Raw genomic sequence first — 23554 nt, 5'->3', positions numbered from 1 at the left:
GTAAATCTTACACAGTTCGCACACCCTATCAAAAGAGAAAAAGAAAGGATTTCAGGGACAAAGTTTTTTCCTTCTTTTTGAAATAGCTTCACACAGTCAGGATGAAATTTATTTATCTCTGGTTGAACAGAGATCAAACTTATTTTCTTTTGCAAGTTAAAATACTGGCTTCATTGTTAATACCCCACTGACTATCTGAGAAATAGGGTCAGTCCTGAAGCAGCTGGTTGCATTTGCTTGCATGTTCTGCGATACATCCCAGCCATGAGAGAGAAGTGGAGCAGATACAGAAAAAGAAAAGAAGCACTCATGCCTTCTATGGTGATTGCCTTAGACTTTCATTCCAATCAAGCAAGTTATTCTGAATAATTATATTACCAGTAATATTTGAAGAAAGACTGTTGAAAGATGAAGATATGTGTCATACAGCAGAGGACTGCACTTATTCACATTAAACATAAGAGATAGATACCCAACTAAAAAGAAGTTTGGGAGTCAGTGGTATAATGAACACTTCAAATCGCTTAGTACCAGAAAGAATTGTCTTTCTTTTTGGTAGGATATTAAGAGCTTTGGAGCCAGAAAATATAAAATCAAGTATGTACGTATTTTATACACACAATCAGTAAGATCGTGGGCGCAGTAGGAGGAAAAATGTGTGGGTGCGTGGACGTTTTTGGTTATGTTATCTTTTTGGTACTGACTAAATCTGTGGCAATAAATTTCTTCAAACCTTTCACATGCTCAAGAAACATGACAATTCATTGGCTTAAAGGGAAATAAAGGATATGTGGTTTCTTCCATAATTAAATATCACCATTGGCCCAAGACATGTATTTATTTCTCTCAGCAGTGTATATCTATAAATATATTGGAGGGTGCTATATACAGACCTGCTCATATGTAACATATATAAAACTTATTTTAGCACATTAATTTCTGGAATAGTTTAGTGGAACCTGGGAACAATGTGATAGAATCGTCTGTGCACATGCTGAAGCTGGACTGTTAAAGTTTCCTTAGAAATTTTCTGGTGTCAAATTATACTCAACCTTACCAATGTATGGTATTGACTGCTGACATTTCTTAAAATCTCATCCATGGGACAGATGAGGTTTCAGTTCCAGGCCATTACAGTACACTTAGATTTCTAAGACCAGAACTGAAGAGAAATACAAAATGAAGGGCAAGAAATTAGGTGATTTTTTTTTTTTTTTTTTTTGGTGGAAACGAGTATGGGGCAAACTTGAGACATTCTGGTAAAATTAATGAGACTGTAATACTGCCTCAAGCTGATCAATCATTGAGAACAGAGCAGTTAGTTTTAAACCCAATTCCAGAGGTTCATGTTTTACATTTCCTAAATGTCTCTAATTGCCAACATATTTATCCTATCATTTGTGATAAACACACTCTAGTGAAAATTGAGTACCAACCAAATTGCACCTGTACTTAGCAATAGGATCTCAAATTCAAATCATTCAAATTAATCTTAACATGGATGATTTAAATGAAGAGCCTAAATATTAAGCAGCTCTATCATGTTCAAAAGAAAAACTTTTTTATATAGATAATTTCCCTCCTCAAAAAAAACTTGTGTTAATAATTCCTTTGGGTCATTTTTGTAGCCTAGGTATATGACATAATACTCCGTGATGGGACTCACAGTAAGAAATTGTACCTAGAGGATTGCAATTGCAGATAACTATATTTTACAAGCTTTGGCCACCACAAAAATATGAAACCTAGAATAATTACTGAATAGCCTTATTTTCTGGAGTAGTTGAGAAGATTCAATCAGGAAAATAGCATAAAAATGATGTAAGGTGGAAAGGAAAACATCCTGATAAGCAAGATTGAGAAAATGCATTGAAAAATAGTTGTTTATAGAACGTTGATTCTTATGATTCTCCTTAAAAAAATAAAGTTTTTGTCTCTTAATTACCACATCCAAGTGAACAACGTTGCAGAATAGTCCTGAGTATAAACAATGTGTATGATATGGTTTGACTTAAACTGCAGGATATTAGGCAAAGGTGAAGTTTGCATTGAGGAATGATATAAATGATTTTGTGGCTATTATAAATTACTTTATGAGTAAAGTTGAACATCTTCTCATTTGATTATTCTTTACAGCCCTTGCTTATTTTCCTGCTGGTCTATGGTCTTTTTACTTTTTATTTGTTGAACTCTTCATTTAGTAGATCCTTTAAGTCTTTGACTATAATGTAAATTTATAAATGTTATCTCAAAATAAATAAACTAATATGTTAAAATAAAAATAAAAGTATATTCTATTACCTTTGGAGGAAGAATACTCTTTACCTTGACTTGCATTTATTCTTCAAGAAAACATTAAGGGAAAAAACAGAAACAAATATCTATATAGTCTTCTATAAATGAAGAATTTGTGTTAGATACTTTACATGCATCTTTTATATTAGTACTCATAATCTTAAAATTAGCCATTTTAATGATGAAGAAATAGAGATCCACAAAAGTCCTTTGGGTATTAGGTGGAAGAAATTAAATTAAAGATTATGTCTTTCTGATTCTGCCTTTAAAGCTGGTCACTCCTCCCATCTAGAAGTGGAAACTAAGGTTCCTGCCCTTGAATCTGAGAAGACTGCGACTGGCTTGACCAACAGAATATAGCCTAGAGGACATTCTGGGGCTTTGAAAACCAGGTCTCACAGGCCTTATTGCATTGACTTTTACTCTCAGAAAAATGCCACTATGTAAGGTGCAGCAATACTGGTGGCAGGAAAGAAGCCTTGGAGTGTGACAGACTAAACTAGTGGCAGTCTAGGTGATCTGACCAACACTACATAAAGCAGAGATAAGCTGTTACCACAAAACCCTACACAGATTGCAACATTATGGGCAAGTAATGGACATTGCTCTCTCAAGGGAGAGGTTTGCTATACAACAATGGATAAATGAAAAGACTCCCCAAACCTATGCTACTTTATTTTAAAGTCCCCCATAGGATTATTTAACATTCTTTATAAAAACTTTTATTAACAATAATTGAATATATTTATAGGCTACAATGTGATATTTCAATACACGAGCCTAGGCTATTTCTACTGCAGTCTGGCTTGTCTGGTTATCCAAACTTCCTAATATTAATTTGGTAAGAAAACACTTGGCTAAGTAAAAGGTATGCTCATAATATGGACATAGAAAAGAACAATTAGAAGAGTTTTTGATATTTTAAACAAAATTGCACTGAATATTTAAACTTTGTGAGGGAGGTTCCATTTTTAATCCTGTTTTATAGTTGAAGAAAGTGAGGGACATGAAATTGGCAACTACAAAACTGTAGATCTAGATTCCAAACCATATTATCAGATTGAGGAGCATAGCTCTTAATTCTTGAGTCATGTTGCCTGGACTTTGTCATTCAAAATGGAATCTGGTCAACTGGCATGAGGCAGCTGTAACAAGTAACTGAAAACAGTAATGTTTGGTTTGCAAGAACTGGACCACATGCCATCCTAAAGAGTTTCCTTGAAGAGTAGATATAGGCAATGGACCAAAGAGTTCTTATTGGCATGTCATGAATATAGCATTGAGAAATAGAAGATTGCTTTTGTGATACCATAAAAGACACCTATGGTAGAGATGCAGGAGTGGCATGTGGGGAAGTGTTTTCTCTCGATGGTGGCCTCCTCCTATGTTCTCCACCAAAGCAAAAGAAATTCCTTGACATGGAGAGGAAACTGACATCTCTATACTTGCTGCCACCTCTTACATTATTTTTTGATTTAGTGCAGCATTTGATATCAAAGAGACATAGGTTTGCATAGTGACTTACTACTTACAAACTCTACAATTCAAGAAAATTTTTTAGCTCTTCTCTCAGACTTGTGTTAACAAAATAAGAACAATAACGCATACCTCATGGAGTTCTTACAAGGATTAAATGAGATCATAAATCAGTGTGTGTTCATGTGTGTCTGTGTACACATATCACAATAAATGGAACAGAGTATGTATTCTGTAAAAGGTAGCTGCTGTTGCTATTATATATTGCTCATGTTCCTCTTGTCATTAACCAAAACTAGAGATAATAGAAGGAGTCTAAAACAAAGAATACTGTAATAGAAGAGAGTGAATATAACTGTAAGAGATAATAGGTACAAAGAAATGAAGAAAGCAGGGTTCTTCAACAATTATGAGATTTTTAAAAATTTTTTGTTTTACTCATGTAGACTTTTTACTAAGGGTCTCTGTTTAAAACATCAAATCATATTTCTGCTGTCCAAAATTCTTACATGCAGAATACATTAGGTAGCACATGGGCAAATATTTTGGAAATCTTTGGATAGATGTCAGGATTGCTGAATAGTGTCACAGAACAATAGATTAAAAAATACCCAGATCAATCATCTAGCTCAACTAATTTATTTCATAGAGTAAGGAAGGAACAGAGAAGGAAAGTGACTTGTACAAAGAGATCCAGCTTGTGAATGACAGAATAAATACCAGAATAAATCACTGACTCCTAAAACATGGATCTATATGTCAAAAGTTGTCCCTGGGCACAAAAGACATACAAGGAGTCCTGGTTGACATTTATGATAATTACCATGCCTAGAATAAAAACTTTCATGAAAAATCCCAAACAGGCATGGATACAACATATATATCAGCATTTATCTGTGTCTAAGAGGTAGCTACCAGTCCTACCTAATTTCTACTGCCTCTGTTTCGCACTCATAACAGCACATAATTCTAAGACTTAAGGAGAAAAAAAAAAAACTTCTATAGTCTCAGCCAAAGTTGGATAAAGACTTTTTAGTAGCAATTTATTCTTCCTGGATGCAGTGATCCAAAGTTGACTACTGGGTTATTGGACATGCTCTTTCTGCTGTTCTTGTTTGGGGCAGGGCCAGTACCGATAACAGATTCTCTTAAAATCCACAAGAAAAACTAGAGAACAGAGTTCTGTTTGTTTTCCATGTATGGCTTCTCCCATTATATAACTGAGTACTTTGATAGTTTCCACGCTGAAATCCTTCATTCTTCTAATGTAGTACCTGGGCACTTGTTACCCAGAGATTGCCATGCATAAACTCTTGGCCTGTGTGGATATCTTATCATAGAAACAGCCAATCCATCATAGTTCTCCACCCAGTTCTCAGAATAGGTCAATTCTGCCTGAATGGATTGATCCAGAATTACTTTTTTTACTTCTCAAATTAACCTGGCCTGTCTTCTTGAAATACATAGCTATGATGTATCAATTGCTTATACTAGGACAATAAGGGGAAAAGAAAAACCAAAAAAAAAAAAAAGGGGGGTGCTTAGTTTTTATTGGTGGTCCAATTATAAATCAAGAAGTCTTCATTGATCAAATGTGCACATATTTGGTATACAGATATTACTGATAATTGAAAAAATAACTTAGTCATAAGCCTTTTTTATATTTTTAACTTTTGGTTTGTAAAATTGAAAACATCCATAATAGAAGACTTGGAATATAAAGAAAACCACAGAAGGAAAATGTGTTTTTCTTTTTATGGAATTAGAAATAACTCTAAATATAATTGTGATTTGACCCAGAACATATAAATTTTTGTGTAATAATAAGCCGTATTCCAGTAGGCTTCTATTTTATTTGGCTTTTTCTTTTTTTCTAACATGTAAGAAGCCACATAATAACCTCTTCTGAATACTTCACAAGGTTCAGGGTCTCATGAATATATTTAGTGATCTTCAAGTAAATTTTGAGGGATTTTGTCAATTCTGACATTGATTCCCATGTGCAAAATAGGACTTTCCTAGATTTAGAGTTGTGCCTTAATTTTAACCACTGGTTAGAACTTGAAACCCTCTAAAATAGATATTAAGACTCTTCAGATTTTTGAAACTTGCTGCCTATTTTCTGATTCAACTGTATTTGTTCTGCTATGATTGTATCACTTTTAGATTCAAGACAGTTAACCACCACTTCTACTATGGGACCATAGAAGGAATTTACAGGTTCACATGGAGAGGAGTATGCTGAGGGGCAGTGTCAGACTTGCTAAACTTTCAGCAATCTTTCTTTCTGGCCTAAATTCAACTCAAGCTTGTGAATATCTTGCTATGTGACCACAGGTAATTATTTAATGCCTTTTGGAATATTTTAAAAAATAGGACATTGTTCCTACTCAAGAAGCTTACAATCTAGCTGAAGAAATAGGCCACATACATGTGCAGATATAACCAGTGGTATAAAGAGCCATGCATAAGAACATCATTAATAAATACAATAACAGGGGCTGCCATTATGATGTATCAGGTAAAGCTGCCACCTGTAACACCAGCATCTCCACTGGGCACCAGTTCATGTAGCAGCTGCTCTATCTCCGATCCAGCTTCCTTCTAAAGCACCTGGGAAAGCTGCTGAGGATGACCCAAGTGCTAGAGCCCTTGTACCCATGTAAGAGACTCGGATGAAGCTCCTGGCTCAGCCCCAGCTGTAGTGGCCATCAGAAGGGTGAACCAGTAGTTGGAAAATATCTCTCTCCCTGTCTAGCCTTCTCTCTCTGTAACTATCTCAAATAAATAAAATTAATCTTTTAAAAAAGATTTATTTACTTGAAAGGCAAAATTACAAAGAGACAGATGCAGAGAGAGAGAGAGAAAGAGAGGTCTTCCATCCTCTGGTTCACTCCTCAGATGGCTGCAACGGCCGGAGTTGCACCAAGTCAAAGTTAGGAGCCATGCGCTTCCTCTGGGTCTCCCATATGGGTGCACAGGCCCAGGGACTTGGGCCATCTTCTACTGCTTTCCCAGGCCATACCAGAGAGCTGTATCTGAAGTGGAGCAGCCAGGACTCAAACCAGAGCCCATACAGGATGCTGGCACTGCAGGAGCCAGCCCCAATAAATAAATCTTAAAAAAATAAATACAGTAACAGTTGATGCCATTATATAGAAATTGGAGAAAGGTAGAGTTACTTTCAAGCTATGAAGACTAGAATTTACAGCTCAGTAGAAAAGAGTCAGATATTACATTCACAGATAACCTGTACCACATGTGAAGAGATGGAAAAAGTTTAGAATCCGAGAGGCAGTTTTGCTACAGAAGGAAGTTTAGATATGCATAATTCTATGTAGGTATTTGAGGCCTTCCAAAATAGGGTCCCACATCTGTATTTGTTTCAGTTCCCTCTCTCCACATATCCTCTGTACAACAACAAAACTTGGATACTTGAAAATTTGTTAACCTGTCTATGCTTCCCATCTTTGCTTTTGCTGACATTTCTTCCTTAACTTCTAACATATTCCTAACCTCCCTTCCCAGATCTATCATAATAAAGACTTAATTTTTTCTTTGTTGCCATCTCTGATATATTGGCAAGGTTTCTTAGGGGTAATGTGTGGGAAAAGATTCTAAAGTCACTTTTAGTTTAAAAAAAATCATGAAAGATTAGTCATTTGAATAAAATGTAACATTGGAACTTAGACAAATGCCATATTTTTAACATTTCTTAAAGATTTATTTATTTGAAAGGCACAGTGGCAGAGAGATAGAAAAATAGAGATAAAGATAGATAGATAGAGATGTCATCCATCTGCTTTTTCACTCCCCAAATGCTTGATGCTACCAGGGCTGGGTCAGCCAAAGAGTGGAGCCAGGAACTCCATCTGGGTCTCACATGTGGGTTGGTCTGCATCTACTGCCTCCCAGGCACATCAACTGGAAGCTGAATCAGAAGCAGAGGAGCCAGAACAGGAATCAGCATTCTGATATGTGATGCTTGCATTGTGAAAGATGGCTTTAACCTGCTGTTCCACAATGTCTACCCTTCTGTGTTATACATCTTGCTAACATTGCTGAAAGCCTAGAGAAAGTACCCATGCTTCATAAAGCTCTTTGAGTATCTCTTATTCAGACAGATATCTGCTTACTTGAAATGCACAGTACAGTTTCTATTTCTTTTATGTCACTATACGTACTCCAAACTATGCTTGTACTTGGATTAGCTCTGGCAATTTAGACTTAACTTCCTTAACAGCAAAGGATGTTTCTCACTCATTTTTAAAATCTCCTCAAAATGTCTAGCATAACAAATATATGTTTAATCAATATTTTATGAACTGGTTACAATGTAGGATAGGAGAAGGCTCTAAGGCTGAAAAATAAATTTCAGATAGATTATATCAACATAAATAATAGAGCTGAGTTGTTAATTATTGTACAATAACTTGGTAAATACTAGTTTAATAATCAGATGCTACAAGGCAGGTGCCCTGAATACATTCTCATTCACAGATTCTAATGTCAGTGTTTTGATGATCCAACATCTAGGGCTTAAGTCTTTCAGCTGGTAACAACCAAAGTTAGGATTTGTCAGTGCAACATAACTTTGAGTGGTTTCCATGGACACATATTTTGGAAGAAACAGGATGAATGAGGAAGGAAGTCTACACCTGCAGTGAAAACTTGAATTCCAAAAAACAGCAAAAACTCCTCAGTACATCATGATAGAACAAACACATTTGGGGAGTAAGGCTTGAAATTCAAGGTCAGATTTCATCTCTACCACTTTGTCCCAGTACACCAATACTGTGCCCGTAGGCAAATTAATTAGCTTCTCTGAATTTTAATCTCTTCCTTTGTAAAACAGATATAATTACAGTCAGTGCCCAAAAGTTCACAACTAAACATCAGGCCAAATTTTAGTAAAGTCAAAGACATGTAGAGCTTGTAAATACACATAATCTTCCCTGAAGATTTTGCTATGTACTATGTCATGTATGTTTCCACTGACCCTAATCTTTTCTAGTTTATTGTATTGATGAGATTATTGAAATATACCTCTAAAATTAGAAGTTACTCTAAATTTCTCTATAAATAGATGGACTATAAATTTAGTTATATATATTAGTAGAAATATTGCAGAATAAAATTGGATAACATTTTTAAAAAAGACTTTCACATGACTTAATAAATATAGTTTCTCCAACATGATATCTTCCTAACAAAGGCATGTCTTAAAGATAACGACCAAGGCTAGAAGACAGATGCCAAGGGTTATGACTGTCAAAATCACAACCATTCCAGGCACTTCAACTAGATATCTTTCATCACCATGTCCAGTTCTGTCTATTTCCTGAGGTTACATGGCTTGACAGGTAAAAATTTTCAGATAGTACTTGAAAGTAATTTTTCACTCCTCTATGTCAAAGCCCATCATTTTACTAAATCATGCACACATTTAATGAATTTACAGATGCTTTGGTTTTCATATTTTGAACTGATGAAAGTCTGAAGTTTAGTCTGTTGTTCTATGAACTGGAATGTACTTTGTGTCATTAAGATCCCAGACACTTTTATGCTCTTCCTTTATACAGTATACTTTTCAAGAGGAAAACAAAGTTGACCTTGACCTGTTTGCTTTCCATGGGCACTTATGCAAATAGCAACAGCAGTCACTATGTCCTAAGCTGAGACATCACATCAATGTGAACAGACAACCTTGTCCATCAAAAGGTAATCTCCACATTCATGAAGAAAACTCAGTGAGCTGTGGGCAAGGCTTTCAGTCTACATATATTTTCTTAACATAAATACCCTAAGAATAAACACCTTAAATGTCACAAAAATATAGAATGAGGCAGAAACTATTTCTGCCTCATTATATCAAATCACAGAACAGCTGACATTTCTTAGGAAGAGGATTATTTGAAGAAAATTGTTCAAGAATGCTGATTGTCCTATTCATAAGTAACCTTTGAAAAGATTAAGAAGATTAAAGAACAAATATGGATAGGAAAGGTTAAAAATTGGTATTTCTTATATATATTGAGTATCAGATATATTAATAAATTATATTTTATACAATTATGATTAATCACATATTTATATTTTGAGGAATCCACTACTCTAGCTAATCAGTACAAAAAAATAATTGTGTATTCTTCAAGTTAAATGCATGCTCTATATTGATAATTATGGACATATATGTATGAGATACTATAAGATATTCAAGTACCCATGCCAATTAGAAGGATGATTCATTAACTGAGAAAATCTCTGCATTTAGAGACATAAAATTAAAGTTGACAACATACAAGTAGCATTTAAAAAATAAGTCTAGAATATTAAAACATTACTTGCCAGGTAAATGTACATAAGGAGTCAATTTTTCAAGTATTAATTATTTTATATCATTGAGTTGAAGAGCATTATGATAAGAGACAAGCTCAGAAAGTACTGAGGGGCAGGTTGGGGGTATATGGGTCAAGGAATACAGATTGTTTTTAGTGAAATGAGGCTCTTTGCATCAGTGTTACCCTCATTCAATCTGCATTGCTGGCTCTGCTATTTCCTTTTATTTTAAAAGTTGGTGCCCACTTAAAGTGTGGTTTTGGGATCTTTATTTTCATTAAACTCTTCTTTTAATATTATTTCATCAAATGCCATGTTTCACAGAATTTATTAATGCCCAAAGTTGCATTTTTAGTCCAGAGCCATCACTTTAATTCTGAATTTGACATTTTTTTCTAGATATCTTATAATATTGATCAACATCAAAGATGATATGTCCATAAAACCCTCATTAAATAACCCTCATTAAATAAATGACAGCCACCCTATTTCCGAAAATCTAAAAATACAGCATTCCGACATTACTTTTTTAAGTCTAACACAGCACTCCAAATTCACAAGCCCTATCCATTCTATCTTTGAAATCTACCTCAATTTTATTTATCTTTTTTTAAATTTTTTATTTTTTTTGACAGGCAGAGTGGACAGCGAGAGAGAGAGAGACAGAGAGAAAGAAAGGTCTTCCTTTGCCATTGGTTCACCCTCCAATGGCCACCGCGGCTGGCGCGCTGCGGCCTGCGCACCGCGCTGATCCGATGGCAGGAGCCAGGTGCTTCTCCTGGTCTCCCATGGGGTGCAGGGCCCAAGCACTTGGGCCATCCTCCACTGCACTCCCTGGCCACAGCAGAGAGCTGGCCTGGAAGAGGGGCAACCGGGACAGAATCTGGTGCCCCGACCGGGACTAGAACCTGGTGTGTTGGCGCCGCAAGGCGGAGGATTAGCCTAGTGAGCCGCGGCGCCGGCCTATTTATTTATCTTTTATGCTATGTTTTAGTCTTAGCCATAATCATTGCAGCCTGGACAACTGAAGTCACTTCAAAATCTCCTTATTTTTACTCTGGTTCACTCCAAATCTATTTCTCACTTAACATCCACAATGTTTGAGAGAGGAGTGAGAGAAAGTGAAAGAGAGAAGGGATCAGTATATATGTGGTTACAGTTATTTTTATGGCTATAGGGTACCTAACATCAGCCCATTACTCCTCTTAGAAACCATGATGTGGGGCCGGGGCCGTCTGCTGGCATCCCATATGGGTGCCGGGTTCTAGTCCCGATTGCTCCTCTTCCAGTCCAGCTCTCTGCTGTGGCCTGGGAGGGCAGTGGAGGATGGCCCCAGTGCTTGGGCCTCTGCATACGCATGGGAGACCAGGAGAAGCACCTGGCTTCTGGCTTCAGATCAGCGCAGCGCTGGCTGTAGAGGTCATTTGGGGAGCGAACCAACGGAAGGAAGACCTTTCTCTCTGTCTGTCTATAACTCTATAACTTTCTCTCACTGTCTATAACTCTACCCATCAAATTAAAAAAAAAAGTCTATAACTCTTTCTCTCACTGTCTATAACTCTACCCATCAAATAAAAAAAAAATAAAGAAACCATGAAGCATGAGAAGAACGCATACAGATAAAAAAAATGGCTAAGAAATGGTTAATTCCAACTTTCAGAAACGTTAGGAAACAATCTGTAACTCTAAATGATTTGTTACTGATATCAAGTTGCTAAGATCTGGTCAGAGATAGCTGGGACTCTGAATGGGAAGTATCTGGGGACCTAGAAGGAGCTGATTCCAGAAAGCACAACACAAATACATTTCCTGTGCAAAGAATGTCAGGAAATGTGAAAACTAATTGATGTTGTAATGGTAGTAAACAGGGTTGTGTTTTAAAAAAGGCTGCCTTCAGAGAGCAGTTGCCAAGGTTGTGGGTCTAACAACAGTAGTAGGTCAAAGAAAAAGCCACCCATTACATACCTTACACTTACTTAAAGTATTGCCTTGAACAATAGGACTGTTTCTCCTTGTAAAATTAGTGGTAACTGAATAGATAACATGGCATGCAAGGCTGGCACAGAAACTATTGGATATCTCCCATTTAAGGAGTCAAAAGAAAGTTGACTAGCCAGAATAACTCAGTGGCTCCAAACAGAATGAAATAATCCAAATTTGGAAAGAACAGGAAACCCTTGAGTTGCAAAGCCTTGACAGTTACATCCATCTTTAACCAGAAACCTCTTGCAAACAGCTATTCCAGTAAATCCTTATTCATTCAAACACAAAACAATACTGGACACATGAGGAAGGCATTTGATGCAGTGGCTAAGGCATTGGTTGGGATGTTTGCATCCCATATTGGAGTAACAGTGTTTGATTCCCAATTAATGAGTCCAATACGACCTTTCTGCCAGTGCAGACTCTGGGAAGCAGCAGGTGATGGCTCAGATGATTCAGTTCCTGCCACCCAAATGGAGGACCTGGTTTGAATTTCAGGCTTCCAGCTTCAGCTTAGCCTGATCCTGGGCATTACTGACATCTGGGGGAGTAAACCAGAAGATGGGGCTTTATCTCTCTCTCCTTCTTGATTTTTTTAAAGAAAGTCAGAGTTACACAGAGAGATAAAAGGGGGGGGGGAGAGGGAGAGGGAGAGGGAGAGAGAGAGAGAGAGAGAGAGAGATCATCCTTCCACTGGTTCATTCCCCAGTTGGTCACAACGGTTGGGGCTGTGCCGATCTGAAGGCAGGAGCCAGGATCTTCTTCTGGGTCTCCCATGCAGGTGAAGTAGGCAGGCATACAGGCCAAAATTGACTAGATTTGTGAACTGGAAGACCACACCTTTGCCACACCACTGTGTGGCCTCATCCTACTACTTGGCCACACCTGGGTGCCCACCAGCCAATCAGGTTAATTAACCACTTCCCTTGGAAGTGGGTTAAAAGCCAGGCCACACCTCTCTTCTTCCCTAGCCTCTTGCCAGGGCAGGGCTGGCTGTAGTCCTGCACCTCCAGGGCACAGGGCCTTTGGGCATGTACTCCAGGCTTCCTGGCCTAGATGCTCATCCATGTGGCTGGTTCCTGGTGCTTTGTATGAACCCCTATTCACCTTCCTCTTAAATAAAGCTCTCGCTCTCCTATGCATCTTTCTCACTAAATAAAAGCTTAAAACGTACCATGCTGCCTCGTTTATCTGTGCCGGTATTTAGAATTCTTCTCTAAATATTAGGCAAGAACCCTCTTGAGCTTATTAATATCGGGGATTTAGTAATAAGCCCGTGGTGAAATCGTAAGGCACCCCAAATTCCAGTAGCACATGTGGCACCCCAGATAGCATTTCTAGGGAACTTTAAAGGGCCACATTTCAGTGTAGATTTTAGGGAGTCTTGTTCGATTTCACAGGTGCAGGGGCCCAAGGACTTAGGCCATCTTCTGCAGCTTTCCTGGGCCACAGCAGAGTGCTGGATTGGAAGTGGAGCAGCCAGGACTCGAACTGGCACCCATAGGGGCTGCTGGCACTGCAGGCAGCGGCTTTACCTGCTATACCACAGTGTGGGCCCCTCCTTCTTGATTTTTTTAAAAAAATACTCTATAAAGAGATTGGGAAGAAGCATCAAGACATACCAAAAGATATAAACACTGACAAGAAAAAAAAATCACAAGGGAATATTTAAAAATTGTAACTAAACATTTCATCACAGTCTTAAAGATATCAAGTGACAACTCTCTACGGAAGGAAATATAAGAACCTAAGAAAGAGATGTTTGGACAATGAGAAGTGATGAAATTTGTGATGAAATACAGACTAGTAGAATTCATGAGGTGAAAGAAAAATGATTAATGAAAGAAGGCAAGATATAAGGGAGTACATGGGAGAGCAGACAAGATAGGCAACCTGAAAATGGACACAGCACCTATGAGAAAAGCTAACCTCCTACTGCTTGATTTATGAATCTGTATCTCTATAATCTACTCAATAATAAAATTCAGAATGACAAAAGTAATTGCTTTCATGTCACTTCTATTCTTCAAACCCTTCAATGACCTCTGAACGATTTTAGAGATAGTGTAATCATGTATATGGCCTGGCTCCCACTCCCTTACCAATCTCATTGTACTGTTTTCTCACTCAGCCAGATTGATCCCCTTTTATTTACACTGCTGTTCCTTCAAATTCAAAGGTTCCCAGAACTTCCACATCTAAGTAACAATGGACTGTCATAAAAAAGACATCTCCTTGACATCTAGGTATTTACCAATGATTCTTTCTTGCCTCCTCCTTTTCATTTCCCTCATAGTCGTAAGCACGAGCACAATTAGCTCATTACTCATATTCCTTGCGTAGGTGTTTTTCTTTCTTCACTGGTGTATTAGCTCCTAAGAACAGAGGCCTGGATAGTCTAACATTTAGTATAGTCAGCACATGATGAAGTCTAATGACTTGGGAAAGCTGAAATAAATTATTTACAGAGTTTCCTCCAGTTGTAACGACCTAGTGCATATATCTAATACATCACTTTGTGGAGTCTAACAGACTCTACCAGAAACATATAATAAGCTTTAGATCTTTTTAAACCTAGATTTATCAAACTAGTAGTCACATCACTAACTATAGGGTTTTAAAAATTATACTGTGACTATAACGGTGGTGGTATATAATATTCCTAGTCAATAATCAGGTCTATTGGAACCATTATGTAAAACAGGCATCATTTCCTTCATACAGCAACAGCCTTCAGCAGTTTTACTTGTTCCTCTACATGGACACCAGCTTATCTGTACAGCCTTGTCCAAATTCCTGTACTGGGACCTCAGTCTCAGTTGTCGTCTAGTAGAAGACACAGCTGTGAGTCCCTGACTGGGCTAGACTGAGTGCTGTTCCACCTCTTCCAATTAAGATTAGTGTGACTGCTAGTACTACCTGGCAGGGATACTCAGGATCATAAAATTATCTTTTTTTTTTTTTTTTAAGACAGAGTTACGGAGAGAGGTAGAGACAGAGAGAGGGGTGTTCCACCTGCTGGTTCACTCCCCAGAAGGCCGCAATGGCTTGAGCTGTGCCAATCTGAAGCCAGGAGCCAGAAGCTTCTTCCAGGTCTCCCATGTGGGTGCAGGGGCCCAAGGACTTGAGCTATCTTCTACTGCTTTCCCAGGCCATAGCAGAGAGCTGGATAGGAAGAGGAGCAGGACTAGAACTGGTGCTCAAATGGGATGCCGGCACTGCAGGCCAGGGCTTTAACCCACTATGCCACAGCGCTGCCTCACCCCCAAAATCATCTTTTTGATTTCCCACTCTGGTCTAATTTCTTTACTCTGATGAAAATCAACCTGACCTGGCTAGAGGAAACTTTAGAGAGAACTTTTCCAGTGGCATTTTAAAGCTATCATAGACTTTGTGCTTTCATACTATCAGTGGTCCCTCTATCCATCACTTTAGAATGTATTGTGATGGCTAATTTTATTTATAAACCTAATGGGGCCATGGAAAGCACAGATCAACATTTGGATAAACACCATTTTTGGTATGACTTTGAGTAAAGCAGATGGCTCGCCCTAGTGTGGGTCAGCTTAATCTTAAATGTGGAAGGTCTGATTGGAACAGAAAAGGCTGAGAAGGGAAAATCTGCTCTGTCTTCAGGCTGTGACTTTGGACTTCTGTTGCCTTCAGACTTGGACTAGAACTTGTATCATCTCCCATGATTCACAGTCCTTCAGACTGTGATTGGAACTAATCCTTGGCTGTCCTGGGATTATAGACTGCTGACTGAAGATCCTGGGACTTCTCATTCTCTACAATTTGTAATCCAATTTCCTATAATAAATATATCTATACTTTTCTATCTAATATTGGTTCTGTTTCACTGGAGAATATTTTTCACATATTTAACACAATTTAATATAATTGTATACTATTGAGTGTCAGTTATAATATCCAATTAGATACATATTAATAGAACTTTTTCAAAATCTTAAATATTTTGTTGGACAGAGTGCTTAATAGTTAAAGGGATCCTGAACACTTCCCAAACACCCTAGTTTTATAGAAATTTAATGAAAATCAGGTCTTTGGAATCAACTTGGGAAGCTGATTCATTCTTGTTCTCATGCACTTCTCACTCATATTTAGGGTCCAGGATATTGGATTGAAATGGTATATAACTCAATAAATTTTCTAGTAACATGAATCTTTTCATGATTTATATACACACACATACACATATATTATTGGTATTTTGACTGGAGATTTTTAAACATGAAAAAGTCAACATATATTTGATAGAAATATTTTATAATTTCAGATTGAGTTTTTTTCTCATAACAAAAGTAAGGTTTTTACAATAGTAGACATGGCCATCCAATATCTTGATTATTTAAATGGAAATAAAGTGCATATAATAAACATTATCTAATGATACAATTGATAGTTTCCCATTACTTTAAAAATATTCTGATATTTCTTGGGTTTCATGAGGTAAAAGTTTAATGAGAATTTAAGCAAACTAAATCACTTACATGTGGATAATTAGTCAAGTTCAATATGTGAAATTCATTGAGAGAATAATTTTCTGTTTGTTTTATGTATTACAAACTTCTAAGATAAAGAATAAAATTCATATAAGATTTATAACTACCATTAGAGTTGACTGCCAAACTCTTTGCTGCTGAATGCTTTATTTTCATAATCAAGTTAATCCTTGTAAAAACTACAAAGGGTAGATGTCATGTCTATTTTATAGATGAAGAAAAGCAGCTTTGTAAAAATTAATAAATTTTCTCCAGATGATCTTAATATTTCAAGTAACCAATGGCCAAGGTTTGATCTTAGCCATAATTATTTGACCAAAACCTTTAGTCTACATTATTTGACTCCCCCAAAAATTAAAGACAAACGAATCTTCAATCCATCTAGAATACTGTTCAGTATCTCTCCCTCTACTCCAATATTTTTTTTCTTTTGCATTTACTTCAGTACCATCTGTAGTAACCTAGAATGTCTACTTTTATTTAGAAATACAGCTAAAGACTATAAGACATGCTTTGTCTACATGTATGTGATGTGGGAGACTAAGAAAGATGTCTTTTTAGACAGTCAAGTGATAAAGCTACTAATTAAAAGTTTTAATTCTGACCGCCTCATCAAATGCAAAATTGATAAGTCTTTCCATGAGGCCATTTTTCATATTTGAATACAAGATAAGTGATGAAGTGAGATAATGTAATTTTCTTTCATTGCCTTCAGTCTTTGATTAAAGAATTATAACCTTGCTTTGAAAAGCAGACATTTTTCAGTGACACATTAAAATAATCATGACTTTTATTCTACTTCCTTTTGTAGTAGTATTCATGCACTTGAGCTTCTTTTAAGAACAGCATGTAAAAGCTTAATGACACTAATATTAACAAGCCTATATAATAATCCTAAAGACTTTATGCATCATGATTATTTTCAAGGGATATCCATCAGCCAGTCTTCACAAGACTGGCATTCTGCAAAGCAATACCTTTCCCTACATTTCAAAGCAAATGAAAAATCAAGGGTCAAGGAAGTAAGAAAAGGTTCCACTACTTTTCCAATACTTCAGGACTGTTATTTGTCCAAGAAAAAGATGAGTTATTTCCCCTTGATGGTCAATTTCACTGAAAGTTCTCTCTTTAGCGCTCGGTGATCCTACAGAAAATCTAGGTCTTGGGGGAGTGGTCTGTACGACCATGCCAGGAGCTATTTTTCAGGTTGGTTAAGGATCAAAAAAACTTAGAGAGGTCCTGATAAGAGCATCATTATCTGCCACTACAAAGTGAGTGCCATGATTGTGCAATTCAGCCAATGCAGTGTCTGGACCTTAGCAACAACTCTACTGGCATCTTAGGTATTACTAAAAAGTCACTAGAGATGTAACCTTGGCCATCAGCAATTTGCTCTTGGTAAAAGAAACTTTAGCTTTCAAAACCTTTCTGGAGCTGGTTAAAACACAGTTTATGTACAACCTACATACAGAGTATATACATAGTGGACACATATACAAATTGATAAAGTATCAATTATGTGAGTGGAATATATCTTTCTTTTTAATTTATTACCTTTTCTTATTCATTCAATTATGACACTAGCCTGATATAGTTCTTGATATTCACTGGGGCACAAATGTGGAAAGCAAAACTGATAACAGAAATGTAGATTTTAATTAAAGAGCAGAAAGTGAAGTGTTTTCTATGCTTAACAATGGAAACACTTAGATTCTTTACTCTGCACTGAATTCATCTCTTCCAACAGTGAGATTTAATTTAAAATATAGAGAAATTCCGCTGCCATAAAGGTTTATAGGAATAACTTAGAAAATACATTGAGATGTGCATATTTAAAATTAAGAAAGGTATTACAAAAATAACATAAAATACAATGGATGCTACAAATACAAGCACGCAGAAATTAATGTTTTAATTTTGAAAGAAAGAGGCAAAATTAAGGTCATTCTGAATCATCTAGAAGGACTCTTAAACTAATTTATGAATCCTCCGACATAACATTTAATAATAACCGTGAAATATTTATATTGTACCACTCAATTTACCTTACAAGCACTCTTCTTGAGTTTACTGAAATACTCTTCAGGTAAAAAATACTATACATGAGAACAGTATGCATGCAGACACAATTCCAAGATAACCCTGATCAAAACTTTAATGTTTCATCTAAGATAATCTAAATCTTAGAGAACTAACTAGCTGGACTTAAAAATCAGAAGGCATCATAGGAACACAGGAGATAAAAGTGCTAGCTTACTGTGAAAAGTTCCTTATTTTCTCTAGAGACAGTGAGGCCTCCAGGACAATCTACCAATGGCACAAACAGCTCCTCCCTCCAAGTTTCTATAAAATGAGAGGTCTAGTCTGTAGCCCAAACTCAGAGGTGTTCACAAAGTGGAACAGATCTAACTAATGCATATGAAATAATTATTTTAAGTTTATAAAGTAATTAAATCACTTGTAACCATAGTGTAAAACTTCTCATAGGACTTTCTGTTTCCCGTAGGAGGGAAACCATATCTCTTATCCTATTTTCCTCTGAATGCATACACATCACTTTAGTCATACTTCCTACCATTTCCTTCTACTCCAGCCTCACAGAACTACTGTCATTTAATCCCCCTGTGCTCTCTTGCAATAACGTTTTCTCTCATGGAAAGCCATTGCTCACTGGCAAACTCCTAGTCAGCCTTTGCAACCTAATTCATAAATAGTAGATAAGATGACTTGTGAAATAATCACCATACATATCAATAATGCTTACATATTTGGAGAAAGACTAGGCTAATCAAAGAGGAGAAAGGGAAACTCCATTTATTAGGGAGTGGCAAGTATTAACTTGAGAGAATTCTCTGATTTCCCTATTTTGAGAATTTGGGGTTGACTGGGAGAAATATCACAATCTGTTGATGATTCCATCTGATTAGTTAAGTACACAAACCTTTTACATCCTCGAATTATTTCACTCATCTGGCTGCATGTTTACCAAAAAATGTCTACTTATTTTCCCCTTTCATTCTGCTTTCCCTAACTGGAGTGGGCATGCTGATGACTTATGAATTGGGGCAGTGGAAGTTCTCGCTGTGATCCAGTATCTTTCTATCTTGGATTATGTAGAAATTTGTTAATGAAAAAAATTTATTCCAGTGCATTTCAGTTTGACCAATTCCAGATATATTGGCCAAAGCAGAACTTCTAGCACTGTAAAGATAAGGGTGAGACTCAATTAGTTATTTGTCCAGATCCTACCGGGATAAGCCCCAAATAAATAATAAGCTAGTCCTATCCATAAATCACTCTAATTTTCTATAACTAAAACAATAAATTTGGATAAATTCCAAAACTTGTGGTCTACATTAGATCCTTTAGCTTTGTGTCCTAAAGCAATATTTAAAGCAACCTATATTTGCTGCATTCATTGAATAGTCCTAAAAAGTCAAAGGAAGAAAAAAACTGGTAAATTAAATGTAGATTCTAAAAACTGAAAAATGAAGAACCAGCCAAACACATTTACTGGAGAAGGACAAATGCTATTCTGGATTTTCAGATATGTTACATCTTAAAAGTAATAATCCCTTTTGTATGGGATTATACAAAATTATACAATCACACTTCTCAGTTTCAAGTAGCAGAGAATATGAAAAAAATTGGAAGGAACAGGCAAATGAGCAAATGAGGCTTAAATCAGTTAAGGAAATTGATGAAGTAGTGAATTAGACTGCTCAACATTTTCTGTATGACTGAATAATGAATGTGAAGGTTTCTCAGTTGAATTTTATGTATGAAAAATAAACATCAATGAAAAGGAGGGTTATTTACCATAAAACAAAAGCACTATTGAGATTCTTATAATTCTAGGATTTATATTAGTAGCATTGATAATGTAAGAATTAAGAATTTCTGTGCATAAACTTTTTCTGAGTGAGCTCTAGTCCTTTGGAAAATTGGGATAGTAAGCAGTACAATGTGTTTCCTGACATACATGTTTACTTAAGTTTCCTGCAAATTTAGATAAAACCAATTACTCAAACTTAATCAAGCTTATGCTAAGTGCCAAAGGGTGGGATAGGAGTAAGGGGAGTAGTAACCCTATCAAATCATAACAATGAGAAAAAAATGACTCCCATACACAAAACTTTGTGGTCTGGTTTGTCAAACATGATCAATAAAGAGAAATAGAAGCTAATTCAAAATGCATATAGCTAGCAGTTGGGCATTGAGGAAGTACACAGGAAGCTAAGAGTAAGAGCATTGTGGGCTTGAGTTGCATCACGGCTGAAAAACTGGATGGTCTCCTGCAGTTCAGTTAGTCCATGAGAGAGAATGCTTTGCAATAGAAAACTCTGAAGGGTGATACTGTAATATCAAGGTAGTCAATCCGCTGAGAAAAATGAACACAATGATGCAGACAGGGAGGAATGTGTATAAGGTATTATCAGGTCATCAAGGAAACATTCAAGCAGGGAAATAGGTCATCTCTTCTCGTTCCTTCACTCTTCATTGTGTTGTTATCCAAACTAAGATTATACAGTAGGAAGAAATGGTCTGTTCTATAACAGGCTGGAGATGTGGGGACAAGAGAAAGCCTCAGTGGCTATCAAAAGCTGATGATATTGAAGTATGGGGGAGGGAGGCAGGGTTGAGGGAGAGACAGATGGTGCAGTGATAGCTGCAGGAAAATTTGTAGTCTAAACTATGAGGTACTATGAAGTACTATGAAGTTATTTGCATACTTCAGATATTTTAAGCAACTCTAATGCTGTGGAGTGTGGAGTAGTGTATAAAATGATATGTTTATATGGTATTTTCTAAGAACATCAAATTGCTTTTTCAAGACCACCACATTATCATCTCTTTAAAAGATGAAGTCTGATTTATAATTAGAGTCAGGGCTGGGTGTCTGTACTATAATTCAGTGCTGAGATATGCTTATGACCTATTTTTGTGAACACTAGGAAAACATCTGCTGCATATCTGAGCAAAGTATGTGTTAATTTTCCTCTCTCTCTCCTCCCTCTTTTCATTCTCTCTGTCACTCTCATCACATCATTCAATGTGAAATTGAAACTGAGAATCATTATGTTCTCTGTCTCACTCACTCATTAAACAATCTATACAATTTAAAATTTTATTTATTTCCATTATTCCTTCACAAATAGATTCAGAAAAAGAATAAACGCTAGCTATTTCCTTTTCAGACTATATAGGCCAGGATTCCTTGATCTGAGTTCTCCCTGTTAAGATTCTCTCTCTTTCCCAAGCTATTTGGCCCTGAGGCCTTTTGATGATTTGCCCTGTGCTAAGGTTAACCCTGATTTCCAGTTCTCCAGGTCTCTGTTAAGCAGACAGATGGGAAAGGACAAAGTTGTATAGCATTGATGAAATGACTTAATAAAGTTCTGTTCTATTATTTTTATTCGGAATCTCAAGAACAACTCTTCCCACTTAGCTCTGTGAGGTGAATTCATGACAGGAGCATAAGGCACCCCTAGGTTGTGAACTTCTAGCTAAACCACAGTCAGCCTGTTCAGCTGTAACTGCTCATAGGTCCAAAGCAAGCAGTCAATCTTATTTTGTGAGTTCATTAAATTTATAAAGAAAAATTTATTACTATAAAGAGAACAGATTCTGTGCATGTCAGGTAGACTTCTAGTAAGATAACCGTATTTCTCTCCTTCCCTCATATTAAGGTTAGTGGTATATTAACCCTGTGATTGTAGAATAGACTGAAATTATATTTTCGCAAACATTAAAGAGGTCAGTCTTAAATTTTGCTCAAATGTTCAACAGTGTACTGCTATCTCCGGGTCTCTCTTCCTAATACTCCCTGCTCTCAGGGTGTGTTAGAATTGGGAAGAGCCAACATAATCATCCTACCTATTGCCATTCATAGTGAGCTCACAGTCTTCTGAATAGTGGCCACTATATGCCACGATATGCTATTGTAAAATGCATACTCAGTTTACTTGCCCTCATAATAACCTTATAAAATAGATACTACCAGTATCTCTACACTACAAATGAGGAAATTGAGGTATTAAGAAGTCAAATGATTTTCATAGGGTCACCCAGGTCATAAGAACATCAGAAAAGGAAAATTAATTCTTCCCCTACAAAAGAAAAGGGATATTTTGTTTTCGGACAAACAATGTGAATAAAATCAAATTAATGTGTTTCTGGGGATTTTTTTTTTTTGGCTTGTTTTCTATGCCTGCATTTTGTTTTACCCTAAACGTGTCACAGTAGGACCACAGCTGAAAGAAGACATTAGACATCAAGAGAACAGAATAGATAAGAAGGTAGAAGCTGAAAAAATGAAAAATATACTAAAATATACTGATGCTATCCTTTTGGCTGGGGATACTTAATCTGTAGGATTAGACATGCCTTTAGAAAATATATTCTACTGTTTGTTCCTTCAGTGTTGATCGAACAGCTACTACACTAAATCTCCAGGATTTAACCTGCTTCCCATCCACAGCTGCCTCACCCATGGCCAGGGGGAAACGAGAAACTCTTTATCAAAGGCTGCATGAAATAAAAGAAAATCAAAGCAAAAATTAATAAATTATCAATATAGCTATAGAGTTTACTTTAAAAAAAACAGAAAATAAATATGCCACTAGCCAGTCTAATCTAGCAAGGCACAGAGAAAGTACAAATATTGATTGTGATTTGATAAAGGGGAAAGAGTTGCAGATATGACGGAAATTAAATGTTTGAAAAGTCAGATGAAGTGACTGATTTTCTAGGAAAACATAAATATGAAAATTTACTTAAGTGATGAAAATCATAAACATGTCAATAATCATGGAAGGTTAATAAGAATGTTTTCAAAAAGCAACTTAATGAAATAGTGCTATAGATATTTTTAACATTAACTTATTTTATCTTAAAGAACACCTAAGTCCAATGCTATTTAATGTGTTTCAGAATAG

This window comes from Lepus europaeus, chromosome 12 (genome assembly GCF_033115175.1).
Source record: "Lepus europaeus isolate LE1 chromosome 12, mLepTim1.pri, whole genome shotgun sequence".
Classification (NCBI taxonomy): Eukaryota; Metazoa; Chordata; class Mammalia; order Lagomorpha; family Leporidae; genus Lepus; species Lepus europaeus.
The sequence above is the reverse complement of the archived record's forward strand: the minus strand, read 5'-3'. Positions refer to the sequence as shown.